Consider the following 22,004-nt stretch of genomic DNA (forward strand, 5'->3'; position numbering starts at 1 on the left):
GTAAGCTTTAGGTGTTTTGGAGTGTTATCTTTGGTTACTGTTTCACTATTAATACCATTGTGATATGAAGATTTTGCTTTTTGCTTCCTGAAATAAGCCTTTGCTGGCAGCAAGACTTGCTCACCAATAAGCACAGACTCCCATTACGCTTCACTGCAGTACTGTAGTTTCTGGGGTGCTTAGACTTCACTAAAAGCTGGTAAGGAGTTCAGCATACAGGGCTTTTAAAAGAGTGCTTTGAATTCAGACTCTAGACAAGATTTGCTGAGGGAGGAAGCCCAGAATACATAACAACAAATATTCGGTGTTTGGGAATATAGTCTAGGATTTATTCAAGGGACTTGTTCAGATGATTTCTTCATCTGAACAAATTATAAAATCATAGAATATCCTAAGTTGGAAGGATCATTGAAGTCTAACTCCTGGCCCTGTACAAGATACCCTGAGAATCCCATCATATGCTTGAGAGCGTTGTCCAAAAGCTTCTTTGAACTCTGTCAGGTTTGGTGCTGTGACCACTTCCCCAGACAGCCTGTTCAGTGCCCAACCACCCTCCAGGTAAAAAAGATTTTTCTAATACGCAACCTAAACCTCCCCCGACACAGCTTCATGCCATTCCCCTGGGTCCTGTCACTGGTCACCACAGAGAAGAGATCAGTGCCAGCCCCTCCTATTACCTTTGTGAGGAAGTAACTGCAACGAGGTCTCCTCTCAGTCTCCTCTTTTCCAGGCTGGACAAACAAAGTGATCTCAGCCATTGCTTGGATGGCTTCCCCTTTAGACCCTTCACCATCTCCATAGCCCTCCTCTGGTCTCTAGTAAATCCCTTGAGACTCACTTAATGGAGAAAGACAAGCACGTCTGAAGTATTGGGCAGATGTTTTCTGCTGAATGATTTGCAATCTCCAGCCCTCTCTGTCTCTCTGTACTCACTGTCAAGAAGCTGAGGGAAGCCAGATCAGCTGCAGAGATTTGAAGTTAGGTGAGGTAACTTCAGCTGATCACATCACCCAGATTCCAAACACTTCTTGACAAAATCTCTCAACCACATAAAGGAGACATTCAAATGCACTCTTTGCAAACATACACGGTTGTATTTCAGGAAGCCAGTAAGCAAAGATTTAGACAGTCTTTCCAATGAAATAAAATCTCCTTACTCCTCAGAGAAAGAGATGTACAACGACACTTGTGTGGCATATCCTTTAAATAGTAATTAAGTGCAAAATTAAAATTATATCCTTAGTAAGATGGATCGCTGGGGAAGTTGAACTGTTGCCTTTTCCTGTAAATCACACTCATTACAATTACAGTCCAAAACTCGCTTGGGATTTTAAACCACTGGTATTTAAAAACAATTATGTTAATTTAGGTATGCAAATCAGTGTAATTAGTGTTGCTTCCTATAGGTTTCCACATAATCAATGTGTGCTGTATCTTCTTGATGAGGTCAAGATTAGAATTTCAATTTTAATTTAGAGTTTTGTGTCTTTTAGAATGGTTTAAATCTTTCACTGAACTGCTGTTATTTTCTTGTAGTTCATATACTGTAACTGTCAGAGTACATGAGACTTTGCTCAATTATTGGAGTAAATTTATATATAATTAAAATTTCTTCAAAGATAAATTAATTATTGATTTACCTTCTTTTCTTCCATAATTTTTTTTATTTTTTTAAATAATTTTTCAACCATTTAATAATTTTCTAATAATATCTCAGCAATGATCCTTCACCACCGTCTGATGACCAGTTCCAAAGGAATTAGGGGGGATAAAGGACTAAACAGAAAATTTGCAATACAGAAAGCTGAATGTTGAACAGTGGGAACATGAAGAGGCCTATGACCTGTGACAAGCCAGACAGTGGAAAGAAGCAGAAGAGAGGAAAGGAGTGGGAGGAAAGGGAACAATGATACTAGAGAATCAATAGGAAGCACTGATGGGTGGATGGACATAAAGAGGGACTAGAACGTAAAATGAGCATTTGATAAATGAAGAGTAGAGGCAAAAAATCAAAGGGGAAGTGGACATGGATCAGGATGAGCAGGAACTGTAGCAAAATATTGTTTAGAAGAGAAGACAGTGGCAGTGAATTAGGGTAATAAAGGTAAAAAAAAACCACTTAGGAAAACTTATACTTTTTATTTTTGAATCAAAGTCTGAAGTCCATAAGGTTGGATAGAATATTAATTTATCAAGCACTGTCCCTACAAGATAAAATCATGAAGTGTAGCACTTTTGAATCCTGTATTGAGCACAATTTCACACTGATTTGCTTTTGTACCTAAAACACCTGTCAATCCCACAGCAATTTTCCTTTGTTCTATATTCAACTCTTCTCCCATATATTTATAGAGAAAAATCATATCCTTTGCAAGATTGCAGTGTGCTCGCCTAAACAAGTCAAGCATTTCCAATCATTTCTCATAAAAAGACTTCTCATTCCCTTAATCATTCTCTGTGCCTCTTCTGTTTCAAATTTATCTACCTTGAACATGAGAAGACTAAGCTGAATCTTGTATTATGCACAAAAACTTGGTAGCTCATTGAAAAAAAGTATGTGTACATTATATCTGTACACACATTCGTTTGTATATATAAAGAATCAACATCTATATACTCTGGCACCACATCTGTCTTATTCCCAGATGCAATATATCCCTGCCAGTGTGCACTATGATAGAGTTTTACTACAGCAATCCTTGTATACTGCAGTAAGTTTGACAAGAAATGATTGTGAGATGAAGATGTATGTGCAGATGTAATTGATAAATATTGCACTGCATGAGTGACAGTCACACTGCCTTAATTTTAATTCTCATTGTTTAGTTGCTGAGTATTTCTTCATTCCAAGAGTATGTGTTTTTAAATGTATATTTTGTATATATAAGGTCAGGCCTGCTATTTTTATTCCTCTCTTAACTCTCTAATAATAACATTGGGATAAAAATCTAAAACTGAGACACGTTGGCCTATATTTTTGAAAGGACAAGAGGACATAGCCTCATACACATCAGGAAGAATTTCTTCATGGAAAGGGTTGTCAGGCATTGTAATGGGCTGCCCAGGGAAGTGGTAGATTCACCATCCCTGGAGGTGTTGAAGAAATAACTGGATGTGGCCTCAGTGTTATGATCTGGTTGACCAGGTGGGGATTGGTCAAATGCTGTATTTGATGACCTTGGAAGTCTTTTCCAATCTTAATGATTCTATGATTCTGTGTTATGAATGCAAAAATGTAAGCTTAAAAAAATTATAAGGAACCAAATCCTTTGTTTATTTAGGTACAAGAGTGCATGGAGAAAACAAGCTCTGTTTAAAGTATTTTTAAATCTGCTTTCGTGGCCATGCTCAACACCACATTTAATGATTTTGCATTCACATATAAGATTAGTGGAAAGGAAACTAGAATATTGAGAAAAAAAATTTACATTAGTATTCCAGTTAGATAGCATAGTCTGTTTACAAAATATCCAATATGCATTGAATTCTACACAGTAAACATGCTTTGAAATGGAGTATCTGCATATTTTCTGGTTTACAAGCAAAACTTAAAATATTAAATCTGTAGTCAAAGATATCAGGTGTTGTTACACAGAGATATCAGAGAAAAGCACGTGCAAACTTTTAGAGATTTTGGGCAATCTATGCAAACACATTGACTAAGTTATGTAGTTTGTGCCTACAAATATAAACTCGGTTGCTGTGCCCTTCTCACTGAGCATTTATGACATACTTCCTAATAAGCTCCACACTCATTTTAAAACCTATAGTCCTTTATAATGCAACCAATTTATTAACAGTCTCATTAAAATCATGTTTCAAAATGTCATATTCCCCATTCAGAATCATGTGTGTATGAAATTCAGAATAATTTCTGATACTCATGATGTGGAATCTAATTTTAACAAACTGTTGTTAAAGAGAACTTGCATTTTTGTGTGATTTTAAGTCTTAACTTGTTAAAAGAGATATTTAAGTCTTCTTTTGTTAAAGAGATATTTAAGTCTTCTCTTGTTAAAGAGAACTTGCATTTTTGTGTGATTTTAAGTCTTCATACAAGCATCTTTATTTAGACCTTGAACTAGACACTACCTTCTTTGAAGAAATTCAAGACCAATAGATAATGTGTAACTACCACATATTAAAGATGTCAATCAGAAAGTTTACTTTATTCATAAGACTGATAAAACGTTCATTCTGTGAACCTCACAGACCCATTAATTTAATCAAATCACTGTAAGTTGTCCCTGAAGAATTCCAGTTTAATATGTAGCTTTTTCCCCCCCTGTGTAGCCACTTCATTTTTAGCCCACATTAATTCTTTGATTATTTGATACTTTTAACAGAATAAACAAGCTAAGGAGATCAGTTTAGCTCTATGCAAAGGTGGTAAGACTAGAACTGACCACTGAATGTAATTCTAGCTTTCCTATTGAAAAGCGGAATATTCTAAAATTGGAAATAATATTTAAAAATGAGTGCAATTGTTTTGCAAAGGCATTTTCTGGATCTTGCAAGGCTTTACAGGGTCTTGTAAAGGTTTAAACCAACAGATTTGTTGCTCTATCCATGGAAGTGTTCAAGACCAGGATGGATGGGGCTCTGAGCAACCTGATCTGATGGAAGGTGTCCCTGTCCACGGCAGGGATGTTGGAATGAAATTGTTTTTGAGGTCCTTTCCAACCCAAACTGTTCTGTGATTCTATGATTTAAATATATTTACGTTAGATGTATTCAGTATATACAAGAAAAATAATGTTGACTTGATTACAGGCTTAAAAACTTTAACGTAAAATAAAGAGAGGATGTTAAAGTATTTTTAGGCTGGAGGAGAAGAGCATTGTAACAACGAGTGACTATTCACTATCAAAACTGGACAGTTATTCTGTCACAGAAATATCAGGTTTATGTGCTGTTTAACTTATGTTGTTGAAATAAAAATACTGAAAATTTCTCAGGATTGTAAATCGAAAGATAGAAAGTTAAAATATCTTTAGGTTACTTAACAAGTACAATCAGATCATGTGTTAAAATGTAATGACTTTGAATAATCCTTACAGCAGAAAAATGATGAAATACAACTGACTGCTATGAACTGTGCTTTATTATTATACAATATTGAAAATAAATTTGATGCATTGCATTAACTACCCTCCCTTTTAATATTTAAATATTATTAATCAGAAGCAGAAAGTCTCATAGGGGAAAGCAAGTTTGGGACGGGTGCTTTGATTTCAGAAATGGATATCTTAAGATGTACATAGAGACACTTTTCATTCTGATATTGTACCTTAAACTGGATGAAGAAAAGTGGGGTCACACCAGTATAATAGCAACAGGCTAATAGTGAAAATGGTGCTTCTTCGACATTAATTTGATATCTAGAAGATTCAGATTCAGTGATGTTTTCTTAGGAATATAAATTAGAAAAATAAGTATTAAACTTGCAAATAAAAATAGAACTGTAATTGACAATATGTTTTTTCTCTTCGTGAAGCATGAGATAAAACTCCTATATATTAGGTTATGGCAAAAATACATTAACCTTAGCAGTTATAATGAAGTTCTTTTTCTGGAAGGAGTAGTTAACAGGGGTCAGATTCAGTTATTCCAAATGCACGTTGTACTTCTGCACATTTATACATTTTTATAGTGAACAAGAAATAGGTATTTATGCAAATTTCTATGACAAAAAAAGATATTATGCAAATACAGTAGAACAGCTGCAGCAAATTGCAGTAAGACAGAGTGGAGATTATCTTTTACTTCTCCTGTTTGTTTTTTTTGGGTTTTTTTTTAATGGGTTGAATGTTAAATCTTGAACTCAGAAAAGGAAGGATCCAGCAAGTTAGAAAAAAGAAACTGCAGTGGTAAGAGAGTTCTATTCCACAGAGAAATTGCTGGAAAAGAAAGCACTTCAGAACACTGCCACCTGATCCTGTTCTAACACAAGTTTTCTATTGGAAGCTGTTGGCATAGCTGGATGGAGCCGAGCTGCAGGGTACACAGTTTGCACTGTGGGTAAGTGCTTATATATACCTGTGAGAGGGAAAGACTCATAAAGTTAACTTATTTCATTTAGAAAAGAATTGCAAATAAACCTGCACTGTTTTTCAGTAAAGATTTCATAAAAATTCCAAACTCTTTGCCATTGTGTGCATTCTCAGAAGACTTATAACCAAGAGCTTTAAGAGCCTCTTGATACTCATTGGAGGAGTAGACTGCAATAGGTTCAAAACCACTCTGTCTGGTGGGTCAAAGCATACCTAATATTGATTTATAAAACCGTAAAAGCTCCACAGGAGCAAATAGTGTGAGTTTAAAGAAGTTCCACATGGATTAACCTAATGAACTTAGAGTAGTAAATATCAGACTTTTTTTGAAAAACTAATTTTAGTTTTTAGGGAGTAAAGTCCTCAGTGGGTTTAAATTATTGATTTATGTTTTCATAGGTCTTTAGAAGAGTTTTCCAAGCAGTGCAAAACTTCACACAGCACACCACAGGGGTCTCATCTTTAGGTATTCATGCAGGCAAAACTCCTAGAATCTTCAGTGACCTTGGAGAAAGTTTGGTGTAAGGAGAACTACAATAACTAGAAACACAAAAGCAGATAAGGACAATTTGCTACCTTGAACTCTCATTTTAAGTATGTGAAATACAACCAATTTCCCTTAGACTTCCATAATTTGTAATCACATTGAGAGTAGAATTCACCCCTCCTGTGTTTTAGAAGTGTTGGGTGTTGGCATTACCATTATAGTGATGTCTTGCTAGTATTCAAAAAAGCTGAGGGAAACACAGTGAGAGGAAACTATATTTTTAAGATAAACCTTTACCATCTCCCACTCTAGTAAATGTAAATAAAGGTAGAGCCAGTTCACAATTTCAACTGAGAATTAAAATGTATCTGGTTTTGTATATGGTGTGTATGACTTTTCTAATCAGTTAGTCACTGTTGAACTAAAACACAAAATGAACCAGAATTAATCCAAGGGGTTTTATCACAAAAAAACAGAAAATATGTCTTGAATGGATTGACTTACAACCATAAATTACTTTTATTAATGTTGTCTCTGCACAGTTTTAGCATTATGATCCATCTCCAGGAATCTGAAAAAGTTGTGCTTTGTCATGTACTATTATCAGAGGATATCTGGGTCAAAAACATAAACCATAAAATAATTTGGATTTCTGCTTCCAGAGTCAGTGGCTCTCTGTACTGTAGTTGTAGAAAAGCAGAGGCTGAGAACAAGGAATCATAACACACACTGCAATTGTACACCTTTTGTAGTGTTTTCACCCAAAGTAAAAGTGTTGCTAGTGAATTCCCATGGAGTGTAGCACTTCCTTTATGACTGCTGAGGTTTTCCAGAGGTCTCTGACCTGGAAATGCATTTAGCCATCTTGCTAAATTCTACTCAGTTTTGGGGATTATTTTGTCATAAATTTGCCATGGCTCATATTTTACTGTTACTCGTTACTATTAACTAAAAAGAGAAGACCAAAGGAATGTTATTTTGTAGTTTTCTACAAAAAACCCCAGCAAAACAAAGAAAAAATCAGTTACTGACTCTGGTCGCAAAATTCCATGGAAAAAAAAACAACCCTATATATAACATAGATATTGTCCTAGACTGACTCCCACACAGAAGGCAGATATCGCAATGTAGAGATCCATATGTCTTTTATACCTAGGGCAAATTCCTGGCTCTGTTTAAGTCAATGGTGAAGCCAACATGGATTTTAGCAGGGCACAGAATTGTACAATTTTTCTTTAATTTTTAATAAAGCTATTAATATTAATAAATTTCAGTCATGTGCTGACTTCCAAATATGTGGTACTTAAAACCAGAGTACAGAGGATAAGGAAAAAACAAGATTTTAATGAAATATTAGTAGCTAAAACTGCAAACCATAACTGATATCCTTATTAAAAGTTTTTCTGACAGCAAACACCCAGAGTGCTGACGCACAAGAAGAGGTTGCTCAGAGAAGCTGCAGATGCCGCATCTCTGGAAGTGTTTTTGACTGAGCAACCTGGTTTAGTGGAAGGTGTCTCTGCTCATTGCAGGGAGATTGAAACTAGAGGATCTTTAAGCTCACTTCCAACTCAAGTCATTCTATGATTCTATGAAACACAGCCGTAGCCTGTTGATCAAGTCTGACAAGGCAACACATTACAGATTATGAGTGTCCATTTGTTACTGTATTATAAAATTTTGAATGTAGTATGCATTTTTCAACAGAAGTCATGGCTCTTAGAATGTAAAAACATCTCTATTGCCTTTATTTGTGTGATCAAGGAGAAGTGTGAATGGAATAACTTACTTGTGGTATAATTTGTCAGTTTTTAGCATCCGTTCTATGAGAAAAGCTTCCATTTTGTTAATCCTTGGTATTGTGTATGTTTATCTTTGTGATTTTCATGATGTTGGTAAGAAAATCCTGCTATATAAAATGTAGTGATATGATATATTAGCAGGACTGTGAACCAATTCAGGAAGCAACTGAGAGACTTAATGAGGTAAAACCAGACATCTAGTTCCTCAGGATATTTAGAAACATGGTGGTATCATTAAAGGAAACACCTAAGAATCTCAGTAGGAAAGGAAACAAAACACAACTGAAAACCAATATAATAAGCTATCTACATGGCTAATAAAAATTAGACTAAATAGAATTATTTTTCTCTCACATAAAATGTTCAGTAAGTAGCATAATCAATCACATCTTAAAACAAGTCTAGAGACAAATGGGAATCTGAAAGGTTTGGATATCACAAGTATGCAATATTTATAATCTGAACAGAGTCAGTGGTTACAGATGATCCTTAGTTATTGTGATTCTCAAACATTGGAAAGTATAATCCCACCCAAGCACCTATGCAGGTCATAATTATGGAAATAAGGAGATAAAAAACACCAACCAACCAACCAACCAAAAAACCAAACCCAAAAGCTTAAATGAAATGTGACTTATGTATGTGATTTATGTACAACCAAAGCAAATACTCTGTCCCCAAGGTGAAGAGCTCCAGTGTGAAGAGAACTGCTTTAATGTTTTTCTCAAGAGGGTTTCCTGAGCTTGGGAAACCTCAGGGGAATCCAAGAGAGCCTCCAGAAGCCTTGTATGATGGTGGTTCAGGAGATACACCAACTTTAAGGACTTAATGCAGTTGCCTGTCTCAAAACACAGTCAAGGCCACTGTAGGAACTTGCTATAAGATAAGCCACCACATCAGGAACGTGAGATAAGTACAGAAGAAAGCAATTTGCAACAGGCAGGTGCTAATTCCAGGACTGTTGGAGCTGAGATTTGGGTAGCATCCTGCTTATTGCATCTGGACAAAAATTCCCACTGTGGCAAACTGTGGGATAGAAAGCAACTTCTCTTTTCTTTGTATCTGTCTGCCTCACATTTAACTGTTAAATAACACCTGTGCTATTGATTTTGGCATCTGGTCTCGTTTGCACCATAATTCGGGCAGAGGCATCTTTTAATAATCGGATCTTAACAGTGGCCAAGCTCCCACAACATGTATAAAAGAAACCCTCTGCTTTGTGACAGAGGTAAGTTGAATATCAGGGAGTGAGAGAGAGCGGGGAGAGGAACTGCTGGAACTGCAGCTCGCCTTCCCTGCCACTGGCCCAACAGGCAAACAGGACACATGATACGGAGGATTCTCCGTCCTCTCCACATGAGCAACGGAGCTGGTGAAGGGTCTGGAGCACAAGTCTGATGAGGAGCAATTGAGAGAGCTGGGGCTGTTTAGCCTGGAGAAGAGAAGGCTCAGGAGGGACATTCTGACTCTCTACAACTACCTGAAAGGAGGTTGTAGCCAGGTGGGGGTTGGCCTCTTCTCCCAAGTAACAAGTAACATGACAAGAGGAAATGACCTCAAGTTGCACCAGGGGAGGTTTAGATTGAATATTAGGAATAATTTTTGCACAAAAGGGTTGTCAAAGGCTGAAAAATTTGCTTAGGGATTTTGTATGTCTATTAAGGAATAAAACACATCTACATATAGCCTGCTTAATTAGTATGTTATCCTCCCGATGGATTAATTAGAATATAAGCCAGGGAAACACAATAATGGAATATTTCCAAAGGGAGAAATTTCAATGCATCCTCTTTTAAAAAGTCGTATTGGCAAATGAGGAAAGGAGAACAAACTCATCAGTGAACATACATTGGAAGATTGGGTTTGTATTTACCTTGTGTATTTGCTTTTGTTTACCACAATTGAAATTAATTGCTTTCCTTCTGCTGTAGTTGACCTGCATTCTTCTTCCTCTGAGAGCAGGGAACACCTTCATTTGTTTATTCCTGTAGTCTTTTTATCTAAAAGGGACAGTGCCCCAAGAGATTTACTCTTTTCTTTGTTTGAATTGGAAAGAAAGAAAAAAAACTGTAGATGGCAATCTTTATAATTTCTTTTTCTCTTAAGTGTCCTTTCCTTTGCTATCTTGTATATCCAGTATATTTATTCCATATTATCGAGATTCAGTATTCCTTAATATAAAATATCTTCTCATGCACTACTATACTTCAGTTTAAATAAACTGCTCTACTAGAAATCCATTCCAGCAGCAGTAGGAAGTCACGTTAGCTCACTGGTTATCTCTGTTTTCATTGCATCCATGATTCCTGAAAAAAAAATCTGAAGAGTGGCTTCCCAAAGGTCAGTTCTGAGGAAGAGTTGGATCTCCATGCTCTTGACCTAAATTGTAGGCGAAGTCTAGTTGCCATACATGTGCATTGTCAAACATCACTGGATCCTGATCCTTTCTTCCAAACCCAGTTTCAGCCAAACCTCTGGATTCACAAAAACTCAGGGCAGTGACTTGTCTGATTGCCATCTTATCCTTGGACAATATCATTGCCAATCTTCATCCAAATTCTGTACAAATACTGTCTCCATCTGCAGAAAACATGTTTCCTGCATGAACTGTAGGGTAACTACACCTCTGTCTTTGATGCTGCTTCAGTCTAACAGATTTGTAGGCCAGTTTTTCTAACACTGTAGTAATCTGGCGAGCACAGCTTTAATTACAAAGGGATCAGAAATGACAGGTTTTTTAAATATTTACACTGACACTGATCCTTAGCTGGCAGCAGTTTACATTTTCTGGAGGAATGTTATGGATTTCCTTTGAAGACCCTTAAGTGGAAATACACTGTAATTACTAAATGCAGATGTTTATGCTCACTCCGCTTTACTGGTGAAACGGCACTGCTGCCAGCAGGCTGCTCATGTAACCATTTTCTTCCAAAAGTTCTGCTCTTAGCTTCCCACTAGAAGTGGTTGCTGACTCAGGTATCTCTGAATGGCAGCTAACTTCTGCCATTTAATTTTATTTCACCTTTTACTTGCTTTTGTGAAGCCCAGTTTGAGAAATACTGCAATAAAGCTTTAACAAGTACTATAACTACAGCATGTGGCTCAACACAGGGCTGCGTTAATCTCTTGAGATTAAAGTGAAAATGAAAATCATCCAAAAATATTTATATATTTAAAATCTTAATAAAACTAACAAGTTGGGGTGCCAAAAACAAAGTTAACAAAGCATTCCATAGTTATACCTACTGTATAAATTTAGAGGGTGACACTCTAACCTGGAACATTAGTGATTATCAATCAGTTTCTAACATGTCAGTTGAAATTTTATCTTTCTAATTAAATATTGGTAATAAGATAATTTTTAAATACCCAGCTCTTATATAATGTCTTCCAAAATTTCTGCCTCTTCACTGGTGCTCCTCTGTCTTGAACAAACTAGAAACAAGAGAAAACTAAGGCTGTGTGAATTGATCAGTGCCCAGGTTGTGAATAAAAATGGATACCTAGCTAAAAAATTAATGTGTTCCCTTTTTTAAGTAGGCAGGTCGTTGTTTCTACAGGAAATGCTTTTAAAAGCAGAAAGATTTCTGTTGGAGAAAGACTCATCTGGATGGAGATAACAATGGGTAAGGAACCAAGTGTCTATTTTGAGCAATGAACAATTGATTTTTATACACCATCAAAAGGACATGTAATTTTTTGCAGAAGACATCATCAGAATAATTTTAAATATGAACATATACTGGAACTTAGAAGTCTGGTTGATGAAATAATAGCTATTTTGATTTCCACTATGCCTCATTTAACTATCGGAGTACTTTGAGGGCAGTTTTACTGTAGTCACTAAACAATGTACTATAAAACATATATTGTACATAGATTTTTCTGACAGCATTTGATAGAGTTTCACATTTGAAGCTAAGGTATAAACTACAGACTTCTGGAAAACACACGTTTTCTGTTGTAGCAACAGCAACCGATAACTAAACGAGTCTCTCCAGCTTTTTGGCTGCTGTTAAATAGTCACAAAACATAACACAGAGGACCTTCAGAGAGGTGAGTGTAGCACCAGAAAAAAATAAGAGGACAGGTATTCCTAGGTTTTCTTTTCTAAAAAAATTAAGGATATTATCATTGACATCTGTTTGTATAGATCTGGAAATTAAGCGTTGGTATTATTATAACTGGGTATAAAAACCCTTATTTGATTAAATTTTATAGTATTATGCTAACAAAGTCTTGATGAATATATATTTATACATCTATACACATATATATATGCATATATGCATGCATATACTTTATATTTAACTGTTACCTTTATCAGATTCAGCTTTAAATCAAATACAGCTATTTTTCTTCCCTATCTGCACAAGATACAGGCATGTCTTACACAATTATGAGTAGTTTTCTATGGTACCCAAGCCAGGGAAGAAAATATTTATTACTAAGATTATGTAAATTATCACATAAAGTGCTAGGAGCACACAAAACAGCACAGATTTTCCACATATAAATTAGAAATAGGTCTTAGAGAAAGAAAAACACTACCCAAAACCTTCAGTATGTCTTTTTTACAACATGATATAAAAACTTTGAGCAATATCTTGCTAAGTTGAAATATCTGCATATAGATGAATTTGGCAGAGTTCCTTGGAAAGAAGAGGGAAGATAGATGTTTTCATGGAGAAAAAGAAACCTGCTGATTTCCTGGGTAATTAGAATGTGAACGTGACAGTCTTCACGAAGCAGCATCTGTCACCAAGGCAATCTGATATTAAACGGAGGGAATGAAACAGTCAGCAGCTCCTGATCGATATTCAGTCCACTTAGGATGAAAGGCGCCTGGAATACTTCTGGTGGAGCGCTTCATAGCTCGGTCATGACATATTTTCCCTTATGGTGTCACATTAGAATCTCTAACATGCATTATCCTTGGGATGGAAGCTTACATAGGTCTTCATTAGCATCACTTTTTTGGGCTTCAGATCCTTTGCGCTTCAGCAAGACCATCCCTGTTGAATAAAGTTAATCTCTTTCTAAAAGGAGACAGTAGGCAGAGCAACAATTATAGAAAAAATATATAATATTAACAGTGCATAATACCTATAAAATTAAAGATTTAATAACATAGTTAGCTACTCTTTGTTTTCATAAATAAAAATAGTCAAAGGAAGACCTCTCTCAAACCAATTACATGTATTTACATGTGTCCAAACATATTCAAGGAATGTAAGGAGCAAGGGGACAGGAGTGAAATGAGAGGAGAAAGTGGAAATTGTGAAACCTGACAGAGGAGCTTTAGCTTCCTTCACTTTCCTTCACCTTCCTCCTCTGTTTTCCAACCTCTGTTTGAGAATAAGATTCAAATGGATTCAAGCATGTTTGTTATCAGAAATTCTTCCACACAATTTAAGGGGCTTTGCTGTACTGTGATAGGCAAGGTGTTTACTTCACCATGTCCTCCAAACAAATAAAAGTCAAGTCTACTTCCTCAGGGATACAATCTGAAAGAGAGGATCAGGAATGAGAATTCTTTATCTGTTGTATATAATGATTTCCCAGAAAATACATCAAATGACTCAGGGAAATATAAATACTAATAACATTATTGATACAATCATCTATGAATAGTCAATGAGCCCACAGCTCTCAGGACACAATGGGTAAAGTCTATAAAATCTCCTTCCTTCCAAATAAGATTTCCATTGCAAATTTATAACACATAAGCTGATGCTCAGAGATCTGTTTTGCAGGTCCTGTACAAGCTTTTCCAATGCTCAACTCTGCAGTCTTTAAATATATTTATATATTTCTTCCCCCATAATTTATTTTATTTCATCAACACCTATTTAGCAAAACCTGTCTTGATTGATACCTGTAAATTCTACAACAACAAGAATAGTAAGTAACAGTAACAAGTATCATGGCAAATTTCTACTAATCCCTTTCTCTCGTGGTTCACTCATTAGCTTATCTAAAACCTTCTGCAAGAAATTATTTCAATATTTCTTTACTCCATATGCTACTGCAGTATTAAATGGAGACTATGTATGTGTTATTAATAAAAAATAAATTAAAAAACCCTCAGATTTTTCAGTTTTCTGTGGAAAGTCAGTTCTATAGCAGACAGCTGACATAGCAGAGGATTGATGCAGAACCTGCAAACACCCTCCGTGTGTGCATTGTCCATCTGTCTGCGTGCATGCACATCCTTCAGATATTTTCTATTTTGTTCTGTATAAGAGCAGTAATTCAAATGTTTAAGCTCCACACTGTTGGCTGATAACTTTGCAGTTGTGTGGGGGTTTGCTACAAGATGTTTCTATGTCTGACTTTATCCTGTGTGTCTAAAAAAAGCTTTGAGCTCAGGATATACCGGGCAGTTCGACTGAGTGGACTCTCACACAAACACAGATGGTAATACTTGGCTTCCCAGAAAAATTGTCCCCCTAAGGGGCAATTAACAAATGCAGAAAATCTAAGAGTCTGAACATGCACCAAAACTATTTATTATTAGGGAACTTTGTGCTTATTCATAAACATCACTAGCTCTGCCAAATGCCAATTATTCAGGCTAAATCTCATTCCAAATAAATGTGGCTTTTTTCATATGAAAAATGTTAGTACAGTCAGAAAGTGTGTGTGTTAAGATCTTCCAAACAACAAGGGACGTCCTTGATGAGACTTTTTTAGCAAGAAAGCTAAGTACTGGAAAATGGATTTTAAAATTTTTATAAGATGTCGTTTTCAAAGTAAAATAATCGAAATGTATCTCATGAAAAGTAAAAACAGATCCAAAAGGGCACATCATCAACTGTTGCATGATTTAAATTATCTTTTTTACCAAGCTGAGCTCATTCTGGTGTCAGAGTTACATGAGGACATGAGGAGCTCTTTTATTTTGTTTTAGTTTTATGGGTATTTAAAGTAGCAAAACATTATAATCATGCCTTGCATAAAATGTTGCTTGTATATAAATCACCTGTGTGTTTTACTGTAACTGTGTTCTACTGATTTAATATTATAAATTTTATTAGCATTAATGGATTCAAAAAACCACAAAAAGATGCAACTGTCCTGTATATAAACATTCAGAAAAACACAGGCTTTGATATACATCTTTGTTAAAACCTGCAGGCACATGTGAATATCCCAGAGATACATTGATTTTCTTGGAAAACATGCAGAATTCACATATTCAGACCTGTTTAGGAGGTGGTGTTGAAGGGTCTTAAAGGCAGTAGCAGAAAGTGGTGGCATTTTTCACAAGGGTTGGTGCTTTCAGGGGAATCAGATGCTGCTCTTTGTCTCTGAATTCGTCTCTGCTGCTGTGGTGCACCAGGAGGGATGAGCTGAGAGAGCCCCTGAGGTACCTGAAGACAAGAGGCTAATTTCAAAATGCACAGAGTAGCAGAAGCAACTACAGGTCTACCACATGAACTGCTCAGCTCACTAGGAGTTCACAACATGAAATAGCAATAAATTAGAGAAAATTCTAATTGTCTTCACCTGAGAGAGCAGAAGTCTGTCCTAAACTGTCCTAAACTGTCTAGGCATCAGATGTGGAAATGGATAGAACACAGTGTGAGCTGCTATTTCCTCAGAGGACTCTAACCTCTATGTTTTTTTCCCAGCAGTTCAGTTCTGAAAGCCTTTAGCTGAAATGTCACTGAAATCTGACATCAATTTATAAATTGTGAAAGTAAACGAGTTTTCTTTGGCTACCTCTCATTAAAAATCATTAAGACTGTGAATTACCTGTGTGTTCACGCTCAAAAAAAAATCTTTCTTCTGAAAAGTAACCATACCTAAATGTGGTATCTGTTTTTACATCTAAAAACCTTAACTGTATTTAATGTTTGTTTTGAATGTAGAATATTCTCAAATTACACACAAAGAAAATATTTCATGCAGGTTCAATAAAACAAGACTGATTTTTATCTTTAGTTCTACAAAACTATTTTCTCCCAAGTAAAAGAGACTTTGTTAAAGAATGATTCCTCACTTTTCAAAAAAAAAGAACCCTGTTCTTTCCAGAAATGCTGACACAGCTAACTATGCTTGGGATATCGAATACTGGAGACTGGTTTCATTCACTGTTATGGGAACTGGAATGCTGAGAACTGTCAAATCTTTTTCAGCCTGAGCCCAGATCCATTTGATCCTTATCCATTTGATCATTTTTTTCTCTCTATCAAGAGATTTCAGCAACAATTTTTAGTCAAGTACTGCTGAAATCAAAAATGTTTTCAACATGTTCATGTTAGCGCCATAGTTACACAAAATTCTTGGCAAAAAAATGGTTTACAAGAGAAATAATAAAATGTTGAGCAAATTCACACACACAGAAGGCTGAAAATATATCAGTTGTTCCCATACAAGGGAAAAATGTTAACCTGGTTTTCTGTAAAATTTCAGTTTTCATGGAAAAATGTGTCACAAACACCAGGACCTGTATTAGCCTTTTCAACTGCAGTAAGTAGGTACATCATACAAATTCAGACAGGTATAAATTTTAATTTATACATTTGGGAAAGAGAATGTTACCTTTTTATATATATTTGGTTTTTTAGCTCCTGATACTTACAGTTTCTGCTTGAGAAGATTATCTTCTATGATTTCTCACTGAAGTCTAATGAATCAGGCGTGATGTTTATTTTCCATGACTTAGCTTTCTGTTTAAAATATGGGGTAAACATACAGGTCAAAGTAAGTGTCTCAGAAGTAAGAATATTTTTTCCTTTTTTTTTTTTTTTTTTTTTTTTTTTTTACAAATTACTTCAAAATCAAAATAAACACTCACTTCACCACCAAACAAAACCCAGGTTAGCAGAATTGGTTACATTGATATATCTGCCTCATGTATTCTGGAGGGCTATCAAAATCACAGAAGACTTTTTTTTAATAATTTTTCCAAGTCAAACTCACATAATGTTTCAGTAAAGGACACAAGTTTGTAATTAACTATACTATTCACTTAAATATTATTGCATCACCTAAGATACCAAACTTAGTAATAGTCTGAATTAGAATTAGAATTTCAAGATTCTACAAAACTTTTTCATTCCATATTTCTATATTTTTCTTATTTTTCCCGTTTTTTTTTTAATTATTTTTTTATTTTTTTTTTTCCCAAACTCAGATTTTTTTAAGAAACCAGACATGGCAGAGACTAAAGTGAGTGAGAGTACTATTACTAATACAAAGTATCAGCTCTACTCACTGTATTTGGTGCCTATTACTAATTACAATAAAAATTGAGCAAAATATACAAGCTGCTGTTTTCTATCAATTACTTCAAAAAATGACTTATCAGTACATGGGAACATCTCCATACACTGTTGCTCAGCTGGGTTTCTATGCCACTGTCTTTTTATGCTCTGAGGAAATTGCTAGATAAGGTATGAACTAAAAAGCTATTTAAAAACCAAATGCTAGTTGCAAATAGCCTAGTTGTAATCCTATAAACCATATTTATTATGTATTAACAAATAGAAAATTTGCAATATTTGCTTTGATAGTGTGAACCTCTGAAAGTTTCAAAAAATGTTTTGACAGATTTATAAAAATATGTCACCAAAAAAAAAATCATGCAGATAAAGAGAATCATTTTATATGGAAGTCACTGTTGGGTAATTTCACACACATTTTATGTGTTTCCTTGGGTAGACTGTGTACCCGTGGTTCCTATAACATCTGGGCACACATTGAAGAGATCTTAAAGAAAACAATGAAAAAAAAAAACCCACACACAAAAAAAGGGAGAGCCTGTAGATTCAAGCTTCCAAAGAGACAAAATTTTTAATCACCTCTCAGAACAGCAGAAGAAAATTCAATTCTATTTTGAGTCTTCTGTAACTCAGTCTGAAGATTTAAGGAGTTAGCAGATACATCCCAGGGAAATTTTTTGTAAGAGAAGATACGAAAAGATGATGTCTCCAAGGTGATTTGAATTAAATCTATGTGTTCTGTGTAGTGTGTTCTGACTTTTAACAAGATGAAACAACTTTTATAATATTAATATATCACCTGTATGAACTGCTGCCTCTGAGCAGCAAAGGCAAGAAAATCGCATGGTGCTGTACAGTCAAGATTTCACAGGAAAAAGACTTACTGTCTTCATGTTGGTGGCTCTAACATAAGGAGTGTTGCATCAATATTTGTGTTAAAGCATTTTAAAATAGTAAATTGTGGAATCTTTTACAAAGGGTAATACCTGAGAAATGTATAAAAAGCAGGGTGGTCAGCTGCTGTGCAGATCTTGACCTGAGTTGTTGAATGTCTTTGCAACTGCATATAAATGTCCATATCAGGTGAGATTACCCAAACTTTCTGCTAGATTTTTGCAGTCCAGCTTCTGTATGGTCCCACATGATCACTCTAACACATGCATGACTGTTAACATTAATTGTCTTAAGACACGTGCAAAAAAGCTTTTAGCTATCCTAACTGTGTAGAAAAGACTATTCTTTATGATCATTTCTGCATCTGTGAGAACAGTTTACCTAGACTTTTTCAAATTACCTGCGTTCAGTTTGATCAGTTTCTAACTTAAATTTTGTAATTTTTTTTTTCTGTTTGTGTAGGGTTTTTTTGTTTAAAAAAGCAGGGAAAGCTACTTGCAATACTTTTGGGTTTGGTGTAAACAGAGAGATTCACAGTCACTCACAATTTCTTGAGCACCAAAGAGACTCATCCAGACAATTTCTTTAGTTTTAAGTAGCAATACACTCACTTGAATATTACACAAAATCAAAGGAAGAATCATGGGTTACTCGGAGGGGAGGGTAACTTATTTTTCTTCTTACTCATATTAATAATAACTCTTATGAGTTAGGTCAAATTCCTGTAAATGTCATCATTATTTCCCTCTCATTCATTATGAATAACATAGGCTGCTTCAAAACTCAGGAAGACCTCAGTGATTTTAAGAATATAAATGATTAAAGAAATATTCAGGTCAGTATAAGTTAGATATACCATTATCTTTGATTTTTAAGATCATTTGTAATTTTCTAACCTTAGAGCTACATTTGGTTGAGGGTACTGTAAGAATGTTTCAAGTGTAAAGTATAGACAGGAGACTGAAACTCTTTCTTAGTTTGTTGGAAAGTAACAACACAATTGTATAAATTTGTATGAAATCAAGCTATACAAATCTGAATTAAAATAATCTTTAATAGTTGAATTGAGAAAGATACGTGGTCTCCAAGATATCAACTGCTTAAAGGCAGCTTCTCAAACGTTATTGTAATAGTACTTAACAAAAAATGTATTCTTTCATCCTCTTGACTTGTTGTGTCTTGTCTTTTTAAAGAAAAAAAAGAATCAACCAAACACACAGTCTTTCTTCTCATTAAAAGCTTTCTGCAACATTTTATTTATTTAATACAACAGGTTTTCCAAATTTGTATGGAAATCAAATCTTACACCAAAGTAGAGAAATTTTCTGGAAAGTATATTGGCTTTCTTAGAAGCTGATCTTTCCTTCAAAAAACAAACAATTTCTTCGTATTAATATGATTTTCTAAACAGAATAGAGTACATACTTTAATAATTTCAATTCAGTCACATTTGAAATGTTTTAATTGATACTTTTCAGAGAACTTTTAATAGCTCGACAGTTCAACAGGTGTTCTCTCAGATTCAAGATATTTATTCCATGTCTCACTACTTCAAAAAGAAGTAAGAGCTTTGATAATTGCCCCACATGAAAGACCAGTCCTTTATTTAATACTCTGTGCAGGTATGTTTTTCTTCCAGAAATTCTTCCTGTAAGCAACAGGAAACATTTTAGTGATGTATTTATAAGAAACCACGCTCTTGATTTGTAGGAATGTCATGAATTTGTAACTGATTTTAAATGAAGGTACAATACATCTTCTGTAATTCAAATAGTGGTTTTATAGTCTTTTAGTATTTGAGGGTTTTTTTTCCAAATGTCACAGTAGACTAAATTTTCCATTTTTTTTTTCTCAAGTACTAAAAATGTTAATATACCTTAAGTGATTTAGTGATTCATTTAAGATAACATTTTATACATCTGAAAAAACATAGAGGTACCTCCCTAGAGTCAGAAAAATATTTATGAGGATTAAGTAGCTACTTTTTCATAAACACCTATGGATTTAGGTACCTAGATGCATTGCATTGGGTATTTTCCCTCAGATTTAACTGGACAACTATTTGGTTCCAAAGAATTTTTCTACTGAGTATATTTTAAGAACTTTATAGAACAGTTGGTATTATCATTCAGTACTTGTATTTAAAAAAGCAGTGTGATGTTTTATTGGAAAATGTAATGCTAGCAGATGCTTAAATGTATGACATATTACAGTTTTCAAATTGTGTCAGTAATACATATTGAACATTGTTCCTTAAACTAAAGTATCAGTCAACATGTTTAAAGATGACTTTCAGATCACGACTCTTCTTTTGATAGAGAGGAGAGTAGGATATAGCAGCTTATTCAAAGGATCTTTTTTGTCCATGACATAAAAAGAATGAGCATTGTGTCCTATGCTTACACACGTTTTCCCACATTTTTTAAACATTAGATTTACTTTGCATGAAAATTCCAATTATATTAACTATGAGCATTATCTCAGACACCTGGAGGAAACAGAAGAATTGGAACATAGGATGTTCAGGGATGTCACTGAGGTGGATACCATGGGACAAACAGGGAGGGTTACCAGATCCTGAAGGAAGGCAGCGGATGTGAGAATAATGGTGGACATCAGAACAATTTATCCAACCTACCATTTATTCCTCAAAAGTCTTGGAAAAATGCAAAAGGTTATCAGGCTTGGTAATATTCAAATTTCAGGTTTTCTGCTGATCATATCTAATCTGACTGGAGCCTTTTTGCTATGCTCTCAGTCTTCATGAGCAAGATGGGTTTATGGTTCAGTGCTGTTGCACCTTCCACCACACCAGCAAGTGGTGATTATAAGCAAAACAGTATGAAAACAATTAGAAGTATTAAGGACACCCAGGAAGATATTGATATGAAATTCAAGTCTCAAATTATAGATGTCAAAGGCCTCTGTAACTGAAAGCTGCATAAAGTAATTCTGTCATGAAAAAAATATTTTTTGAAAAAAACTTTAATTACACATATGCATTCCTGTACATGTACAGACACAGAGATAAAAGAAAGGTTTTCATAGAATCATAGAATCACAGAATGGCCTAGCCTGGAAGGGCCTTTAAAGGTCATCTAGTTTCAACCCCTCTGCCATGGACAGGGACAGCTTCCACAAGACCAGGTTGCTAAAAGCCCCATCCAACCTGGCCTTGAGCACTTCCAGGGGTAGAGTATCCATAACTTCTTTGGGAAACCTGTTCCAGTGCCTCATGATTCTCACAGTAAGGAATTTCTCCCCAATATCCAATTTAAACTTACTCTCTTTCAGTTTAAATCCATTCCCCCTTGTCCTGTCACTACACGCTCTCATAAATAGTCTCTCTCCATCTTTCCTGTAGGCTTCCTTCAAGAACTGGAAGGCTGTAATTAGGTCACCCCAAAGCTTTCTCTTTTCCAGGCTGAGCAATCCCAATTCTCTCAGCCTTTCCTCATAGCAGAGGTGCTCCATCCCTCTAATCAACTAGGTGACCTCCTCTGGACTTGCTCCAACAGGTCCATGTCCTCCCTGT

This window comes from Lepidothrix coronata, unplaced genomic scaffold, assembly GCF_001604755.1.
Source record: "Lepidothrix coronata isolate B3197 unplaced genomic scaffold, Lepidothrix_coronata-1.0 Scaffold21, whole genome shotgun sequence".
NCBI classification, from domain to species: Eukaryota; Metazoa; Chordata; class Aves; order Passeriformes; family Pipridae; genus Lepidothrix; species Lepidothrix coronata.